Genomic DNA, 10,027 nt, shown 5'->3' on the forward strand with positions numbered 1-10,027 from the left:
GAAAAAAAAGCAAATTCTTGTACATTATTGGTGAGAATTTAAATTAGCAGAGCCATTACAGAAAACAGATGGCAGCTTCTTAAAATGTTAAAACTAGAACTATCATAAGATAAAAAGCAAGTCCTCCACTAGGGATCTATCCAAAGAAAATGAAATCAATATGTTGACAAGACTTCTGCACTCCCAATTTTATGACCATATATAAAAAATGGAAACAACTGAAATGTCCATGAACTGGTGAACAGATAAAAAGAAAAATGTAGTATATGTATACTGTGGAACCCTATTCATTCATAAAAAAAGAATGAAAATCTGTCATTTATAACAACATGAGTGTGATTGAAGGTTATTATTGCTAAGTGAAATAAGCCTGGCACAGAATGAAAAGTACAGCATGATCTCACTCATTTGTGGAATCAAAAAAAAATTGATTTCATAGAAGTTGAGAGTAGAATGGAATGGATGTTACCAGAAGCTGGGAAGAGTAGGTAGGAAAGAGAGATGGGAAGATGTTGATCAATGACTACTAAGTTACAGTTAGATAGGCATAAGAAGTTCTAGTGTGCTATTGCACAATAACATGACTTTATATAATGATAATGTGCTGTACACTTCAAAAAACTAGGAAGAAAGAAATTTGAAAGTTTTACCATAAAGAAATAATAAATGTTCAAGGAGATAGTTATGTTTCACATGATTTAAGTATTATACAGTATTATGCATGTATCAAAATATCACATGGTACTCCATAAATATATTCTATTTTTATCCTATTAAATATCACTTTAAAATTAATTTATTTTTAAAATAGCAGTATTTTTCATAGTATCTGAAAGCTGAAAATTATCAAGCATCAAAAAGGAAAGTAGATTAAAAATTGTTGCAAAGCCCTATATTTAAACATTATGTGACAAGGAAATAAAAGAATTATAATTATATGCAATCACAAAGATGAAACATAGAAGCATAATGGTGAAAAAACAGCAATTTCAACAAGACTATATACATATGTGATGTAGTTCACATCTTTAGTCTTTCACTTCTTTGGTTAAGTTTATTCCTTTATATCTTAAATAACTTATTCTTTGTGATATTATGGTTAACGGAGTCATAGTCTAAGTAAAGATTCAACAATTTCATTTGTTTTTCTAAAAGAAAACTTTGATTTTGTTGATTTTTTCTCTTGTTTTCTTTTTATTCTTTATTTCATATTTAATCTAAATTTCTTTCTTCCTTTTAACTTTGGCTGTTTGTTTCTCCTAGTTCCTTCAGGTATGAAGTTAGATTCTTAAGATCTTATTTTTTTTTTTAATATAAACATTTCTTGCTAGAAACTACCCTCTTTATGCTGCTTTGGCTGTGTCTCACAGTTTTGGTATGCTGTATTTTCATTTTTGTTTGTCTCAGATATTTTATTATTTCCCTCTTGATTTCTTCTTTGACCCATTGATTATTCACAAGTGTGAATAATTCACAAGTGTGAGGCTTATTTTCCACATATTTGTGGATTTTCCAGTATTTCTTCTGCTGTTGACTTCTAGTTTCATTCTATTATAGTTGGAAAAGTTACTTGGTAGGATTTCAGTCTTTGTAAATTTGTAAAAATTTGTTATGTAACCAAAAAAAAATGTAATCTATCCTGGAAAACGTAGCATGTGCACTTGAGAAGTAAGTGTTCAATTGTTCCCATTTATCCAAGGGCAATATGTTCCAAGACTTGAATGAGATGGCATATGGTACCAAACCCTATATAAACAGTGATTCCCCCTTTATCTGTGGTTTTGCTTTACATGTTTTCAGTTGCCTGTGACCAACCACAGTCTAAAGTATTAAATGAAAAATTCTAGAATAAACAATTCATACATTTTAAATTGTGTACTGTTCCAAGCAGTGTGATGAAATCTCATGCCGTTGTGCTCCATCCCAACAGGGGCATCAATCCTCTCTTGGTTCAGTATATCCATGATGAATGTACTACCTGCTTGTTAGTTATCCAGTCGACTGCTATTGTGTGGCAATGCTTTTATTCAAGTATCCTTACATAAAAGCCTAGGCTATACAATGCCTACGTTGCTTCATTTCATTTCAACACATGGGCACTGTGGAATTTCACAACATCACAAGAAAGAACAGTGCAGTAAGATATTTTGAGAGAATGAGATCACATTCACACAACTGTTAATTATACTATCTTGTTATGATTGTTCTACTCTACTATCAGTTATTGTTAATCTCTTACTGTGCTTAATTTACAAACTAAAATGTGTTATAATTATTGGAAAAAAAACATAGTATATAGTGTTTGGTGTTATCTGTAGTGTCGGGCATCCCCTAGCAATATTTGAACATATTCCCCATGAATAATGGGCGACTACTGTTCTGTGTTCTTATTGACAGGGTAGTATTGGGCCTTTTCTTGAATTCATTCAACTACTATGTCTTTTGATTGGGAAATTCAAATTATTTATATTTAAAATAATAATCAATAGAGAACAATGTACTTTTTTTTATTTTACAATTATTTTTGAAGTTCTATTGTTCCTCTTTTTGCTGTCTTCCTTCATGTTTCTTTGATTTTTTTTAAGTAGTTATATGCTTTCTTTTATCTTTGCTCTTTTGTTTATCTTCTATTGGTATTTCCTTTGGGGTTACCATAAAGCTTACATACATAAAAATCTTATGGCTAGAATTATTTTTAGCTGATAACAGTTTAACTTCAATCACATACAAAAGCTTTATGTTTTTACTACCTTTCATACTTATTTGTTTGTTTATTCGCTGGGTCCTCTACCTACTGAGCTACAACCCCAGCCCTTTAAGTTGGAAAGAGGATTGCTACATTGTGCAGGCTCTGGCCTTGAACTTGTGATCTTCCTGTCTCAGCCTTTCAGACATGCATCACCAAGCCTGGCCTCTTCACACTTTGTTACTGATGACAGAATGTACATCTGTTGTATGTGTATCCATTAACCAAATTAGTATTAATAGTAATTATTAATACTTTTGCCTTTTTGCTTTTAACTAAAATTGAAAGTTATTTACATATCACCATTATGGTATTGTAGTATTCTGTATTTATCTATATACTTACCTTTGCTGGTAGTTTTATATTTATTTTATAATTTATATTTATATTTATTTTATATTTATATTTACATTTGTGTGTGTTACTATTTAGTGTCTTTTCATTTCAACTTGAAGAAACCACTTTTCCCTTTTCCATTTCTTTTAAGGCACGACTGGAGTTGACAAATTCTCTTAGTTTTTGTTTATCTTGGAAAGTCTACTGTTCCTTCACTTTTGAAGGACAGTTGTTGAGTATAGTATTCTTGGCTAAGAGTTTTTTGTTTTGTTTTGTTTTGTTTCTTTCAGATCTTTGAATATCATCCCACTTCTCTCTGGCCTGCAAGGTTTCTGTTGGGAAATCTGCTGATAGTCTTAGGAGAGGCTAAATTGTACATGACAAGTTACTTTTGTTCCTTTCAAATTTATCTTTGCCTTTTCCCTTTGACAATTTGATTATTGTGTATGTCTCAGTATATATTTCTTAGGTCTTATTTTACTTGGCATTGGGGGCTTCATGAATCTCAATGTTCATTTTCTGTCCCAGATATGGGGAATTTTAAGTCACCGTTTTTTTAAAAATAAACTTTGAGCCATTTACTTCTCCTTCTGGAACTCCCCTAATGCATTTTGATTCACTTTATGGGGTCCTATCAAAGCCTTAATCTTTTTCATTTTTTTTTCACTTTACATTCTTTTCTTCTCTTCTGGATGAACAATTTCAAATGACTTATCTTTAGGTTTGCTAAGGTTTTTCTGCTTGATCAAGTGTTCTTTTGGAGCTCTCTATTTCATTTTTTAAATTCATCTGTCATACCCTTCAGCTTTGGATTTCTATTTGGTTCTTCATTAACAATGTCTATCTCTTTGTTGATATTCTTATTTTGTCCTTGTGCTGGTTTCATGATGTTGTTTAGTTCTGTCTGATCTTTTGTAATTCATTGAGCGGCTCTAAGATGATTATTTTTTCTTTGGGCCCTATTCATAAAACTCCATTTCTATGGGGTCAGTTATTGAGATAATCTTTGCTCTTTAGTTATGTCATATTTCCCTGATTCTTTGTGATCCTTGTATCTTTGTCTTGTTGTCTATACATTAGAATTATCGAATATCTTCCCCAGTTTTTAGGTACTAGCTTTGAAAATAAGAATCTTCAGCAGTCACCCTTGATTGCTACAGATTTTTAGAGGCTCTTAATTCTATGGATGTGTTTTCTGTGCCTCTTCCTTCTTCCTATGGTGAATCCCGAGTTTTGCATTGTCTCTCAATTGAACAGAGACATACCAGTCATTGCAAGCAGCCTGTCCCTTCTCCTTTGTTCATAACTTCCAACAGGCATCTGAATAATGACAAATACATAAGAACTCCATGTGGGATAAGAGAAATCTTTGTACAGCATCCTGAAAGGAAAGGAAAGTTGGAGGCTCACTACACTCCATCAATTTTTTTCTCAAGAAGGAAGTCAATGGGCTGTGGTGATCTCTTTCTACAATGAATTTTTCTGGCTTAAGAGAAGGATTGACAGGGACAAAGTGAAAATGTCTATTCTTACCTGTTGGCAATGCAGCTTCTCAGCTTTGTGCTCACCTGGAGTACCATAACCTCCCAACAGAATTCTTAACCTTCTATAAAGGTATTTTTGTCATCGCATTACTGAAAATTTTGCATTTCTATGGGAGAACAAGAGATGACATTTCTTATTTCACAATTTTGCTAATGTCTTCAGAATGCTTCCTTTATCTCCTTGCTTCAACTCAATGATTTGCAATCTTGATTACATGCATGAACTGTTTAGAAAGTTTGAAGTGCCACTATCTTTGTTCCATCCATAAATATTATGATTTAATTTATCTGGGATGGGTTCCAGGCATTGAATTTTGGCTGAAAGATTTTAGAAATTTCTGATGAGCAACTATAGGTGAAAGATAACTATTGTCAGAAGTGAAACCTCAATACCCTTGAAAACTTATACATTGGATACTACTGATTTTTCTATGCCTTGTATATAAGGTTTCAGTCTGGACCTCCTTCACTTCTATTGCCTCTTTAAAACTATTTCACTAATCCTAAACACCGTTGCTCCTATGAGGCTCAACTCACAGAAGATTTCTTAGATGTAGCATCAAATGTAGTATCCATAAGTTAAAGATATAATAATTTGAACTTAATCAAAATTAAAATTTCTGCTTCAAAAAAAGACACTAAGTTCATGACATGATAACACAAACCAGGAAAAAAGTATTTATAAGTCAAATACCTAATAATTAACTAGTATTCAAAATATATAAATATCTATTTATACTAAATAATAAGAAGGCAAACCACCTAATTTTTAAAATGGGAAAAAGATTTTAGCGAACATGATACATATTTATCAAGTAAAAACATAAAAATATTCTCCACATAATCATTATGAAAGACAAACAAAAAACTCCAAGAGATACAACTACACACCTATTAAAATGTCTGAGATTGAAAAAGAGTGTCCCTGGTGAGGACATGAAAAAACTTGTCGGAGTAGAAAATGGTACAATCACTTTAAGTAACAGTTCAGCAATTTTTAAGAAATTTAAAACCTACACTACATGTGTTCTACCCATTTCACTCCTAGTTTTTCACCTAAGAGAAAAGAAGTAATATATCCATGCAAAGGCTGCTTTAAAAAAAAATGCTTGTAGTAGCTTTATTCCTTAAAACCAATCATTATAAGTTTGGGATTGTGGGAAGGTCATATAAAGTCAGGGAAAAAGTTAGAGAAGTAGTCCATCTTAAATTAGTTATTAAGATAAGAAATTAGGAAAAGATCATAGCTCTATTATCATCTCTCCAGAAAGGTTGCACTGAGAATATAGAAAACAATTAGTTTCTACCTGACCTTATTTTGTTTTCCTGACATATAGGTTTGTCCCAATTTTAATATCTCATTCATTTCCATATGAATCGGGAAGGGTGTGCAGTTAAAAGTGCACTAATGGAACCACCCTTGCACCATCTGTTTCTAATTAGGTAGCCCAGGCTCTGCCTGGATGAATGACTTAGCATGACTCTGCAGCCTAATTTTTTTAAAGGAGCCTTATTATTGTATGACACAAACAAGTTACACAAACCAAAACTAATCTAAACCCTACTGAGCAACAGATCTATTTCTTTACCTACGAACAGAATGTGAAAATGACTTGGGTAAAGCATGTGGCTGACAACTGGATTTTAGGGTTTTTTAAAATTTATTTTTAAACTAGGAGCTTGCTCTTTGATAAGTAAGGTCTGAGTGCGCATTTTCTGAGGGCTCTTCCTGTAGAAAATTTTCTTTCAGCAGCCTCCTTTGTTCATTTTTGTGAATTCAGTCCAAGTTGCAAATAAATGGATCTGTCATCATTTCTCAGAATGTGTTGTTTTCAACATGACCTGCTGATTTTCCCAAGTGCTCACTGTTATTGCGGAGTCATGGTAGCATGGCCCATCAAACTCTTTCGCTTGCTTTTTGGCCACTGCATCCCTTGCCTTTCCTTTGACCTCCACCCAAGTATATGGCCTTGCATCATTCTATTTTCCAGATGTCTCTACTTTTCTTTTTGATTCAAGTCCAAGATATTTTAACTTGAATTTCCTGACTTCTCCCAAGAATAAGAACAGCTGTTGGAAAAAAGCCCAATCTTGTGTAGTGAAATCTAGGTAGCAGAACTCCCTCACGTGCAAAGCAACTTCACTGTCATTTTCCTGAAAATAGCCCCTCTAATTTTCGTTTACTCTCCACAGTACTATTGAGAAAGTCAAATGGGATCAAATATATGTAATTGTTTGTATTTCATAAAAGCATTAAGGGGGTTAACTTTTATTAAATACCTTTATTCTTCATTTCAATTAGCTTGGTTAATTTGTAAACCATAAATTAAACCAATAACTTGTTGGATTATGACATATAAACCAATGGATTCACTGATGGGACACATGCTTTATCTATTTCAGCACTTGTCTTAGGGATCATCTCCTCAAGGAGCCAACTGTGAACCTTGATTTTTGACTTGGCTGCAGGTTAGAATCAGCAGGGAGTTTTTAAAGATCTTGATGCCCTGGCCGCACATCTCAGAGCAATACATTAGGAATTCTGGAAGGGGGAGCCAAGTATCAATATTTTTAAAGCATGCCAAGCAATTCCAGTGTTTGGCCAAGAATGAAACTCATGATTATGTTCCTTAGCATCATGTGCAGACCCCCTATTATAGTACTCAGCAGGTTATACCAAAACTGTCCCATGTGCCAATCTCCCCTCCAGGATTATGGTCTCCTCCAAGACAAGAATCATGCCTTTTTGATTATCTTATTTTTTTTTATTTCATGTGAACTCTAGCACAATAACTACTACCTAATAAACATTCAACAAATGATGAATTAAATAAAAGAGAATTGTAAATTGCTCCAGATTCCCCTGGATGGTTTTTCCTATTATTCTAATCATTACAAGGCTAAAAAAAAAGAAAAGAAAAGAAAAAGAGGGGGCATAGGGATGGGGGAAGACGATTGTGTAAAAGTTGAATTTTTGTTTGTTTTTAATATTTCAACTATTGGCTGTGAATTTTACAAGACAGTTGGAAGAAATACTCTAAAACTTTCATCCCTGAGGGAAGAACAACATCTTTTTGATATGCAATGTTTAACTTTTGGAGTGAAAAGTTACTGATCTGAAAACCAGGTGATACATTTTTAAACAAATTTTACCAATTTAAAAAGAAATTTATTAGAATACTTAAAAGATCATTTTCTCTCAATATTCTAAAACATTGGGCTTCATTCTATGGCATTCTTAAGAATGATCTTGCAAGTTTGTTAAAAGCTCAGCGTTATAGGCATTAGTCCCAGAATTTCAGATTCAGAAGGTCTGGGACAGAATAAAGGGATTTGTAGTCTTTTCCCCCCACCGTACCTGAAGTAGTTTTATTCTCTGTGCAAATTTACACTATTCCAGGCTCTAAATAATATATTAGAAAACAAAGTCAGAAATTACTATTTTTTAAAATAAAACACTACCATCAAAATATTAGCACAATATCAGAATATGTCTGTGATAAAAAATTTTCAAGATCCATACTGTAAATCACATGAAGGGCTTTTATATGAAATATGTAAAATACAAGGTTATTTAAAATTTCAAAAATTTTTGAACATATAAGATTAAACACAGTCAAAACTAGTTAGGTGTCTCTCTCCCCTCTCCCCTCTCTCTTCCTTTTAAAATTATTTTCTTTCGTGCCAAGGCTCTTTCTGTTATATAATTTGATTTATTTCTAGCTCACACTGGTTGCCAGTATCATCAATCCTGCAAGATATGCTAGCATTCTTAGTAGTGATAACAGAATCTACTCTACCTACCCTAAGAAGAAAGAGTTTTGTTAGAAGATTTGGGTGGCTCACAGAATCATGGAGAGGCTCAGGAACAGACTTTAGGCTAAGTTCCAAGAATGACTCCCAGAATCACACTCCCAACTGGCCCACCAAGGAAGTGGACTTTGCTGCCAAAATCAGGAAGCAAGAGATTGAAAAAGCTGAAATCACAGCTCCGTCTCCATCCACTGAGGAAGGGAGGTGTAACATTCTTCAGTTCTCTCTGCATGATTCACTTCCAAAGCAAAGTCTTCTCCAGGTGCAACTGATTTATAGAAACTAAGTTAAATGTATGTTTTCAGTAGAAAGAGATTCTACCTTAAGAAGTGGAATGTGCACTGCAGGGAAGTGTATAAACGCAGAGATGGTGGTGTAGAGATTCGGGGTAGTTGATACTCACTGTACTAGGAAAGTCACTACAATATTTCACATCATGAAACATGCTTTGAAACTTTTTGCTTTTTATTGAGTTTCCTGAAATATAAGAATCCCTGGATATCATGACAGCTTCTTCAAAATCAGTGATTGATTGAAAAATTTTAAATTCCACCTGTACTGTTTATTTTAACCTCAGAGATGTGTTCATTTTGGTTGTCTATGGTGGAACAAAAAGAATTTGGGTAGAAATGCTCAAGTCAGAGTTTCCACATAGAATCAGTTTAGATTGATATCTCATTTTTGGAAACAAATACAATGACTCCCACTATTACACATAATTATAACACACCAAACATTGAAAAAAATAAACTTAAAAAGTAAACATAAAATATATTTTTTTCTCATTTTGTGTATTGAGAGTCCATTAACATATTTAATTATTAAAAGGAAGTAGGGGGCAAAAAGGTTGTTTGCAAAGGTAGGCTGGAGATATAATAGCCAATAAAGACGATCCTTTAAACATCCATCTACAGCAAAGAGGGCAAAGAGATTTCAGATGTGACATATTTGCCAACATCACCCTATATTCACAAGCAAATGAATAGGATCCATGGTAAGAAAAAAAGAAAAGAAAGAAAAGGCCATTTGTTTTAGTTTAGACAAAGCCACCTGGCATTTGAGATGGACACCAACTAAAGAAATAAGACTAAATTCAGCCAAATATGACAATTTCATAAGGCAGCATGGGTGTCCTTTAAACAAGTAGGGAGGTGGCTTGAAATGAATACTAGGCTTAGCTCATTGCCTCTCTTGTGTGAATTATCTAGCACAAATACAATGTATCTGAAGAGCTTCTCAGTCCATTATCACTTGCTATTGGAATTCCTGCATGTGCACTGGATGAAACCTTTCCAAATCATTCATGAAACCCAATACAATCAAATTTCATTTTTGGTGAAAGGTTTCTCTTTCTTTATTGCATCACCTGGTCAAGACTATGAAGTAGCCAGAAATCTGTATTCTCAGTGAACTCAGTCTCCTCATTTCAGAGCATAAATAAGATCGCTTGCCCTTATCTAAGGGATAAGGACCCTTATATTTCTAGTTTCTCCCTCATTCCAAATTTATTCCCTGATATCATTCACACACAGAAAGAAAAAAAAAGAAAAAAGAAAAACCTGACTGATAGCTTAAGGATCAATATCCT

This window comes from Marmota monax, unplaced genomic scaffold (assembly GCF_021218885.2).
Source record: "Marmota monax isolate L192 unplaced genomic scaffold, Marmota_monax_Labrador192_F-V1.1 WCK01_AAM20220418_F8-fsc00118, whole genome shotgun sequence".
NCBI classification, from domain to species: Eukaryota; Metazoa; Chordata; class Mammalia; order Rodentia; family Sciuridae; genus Marmota; species Marmota monax.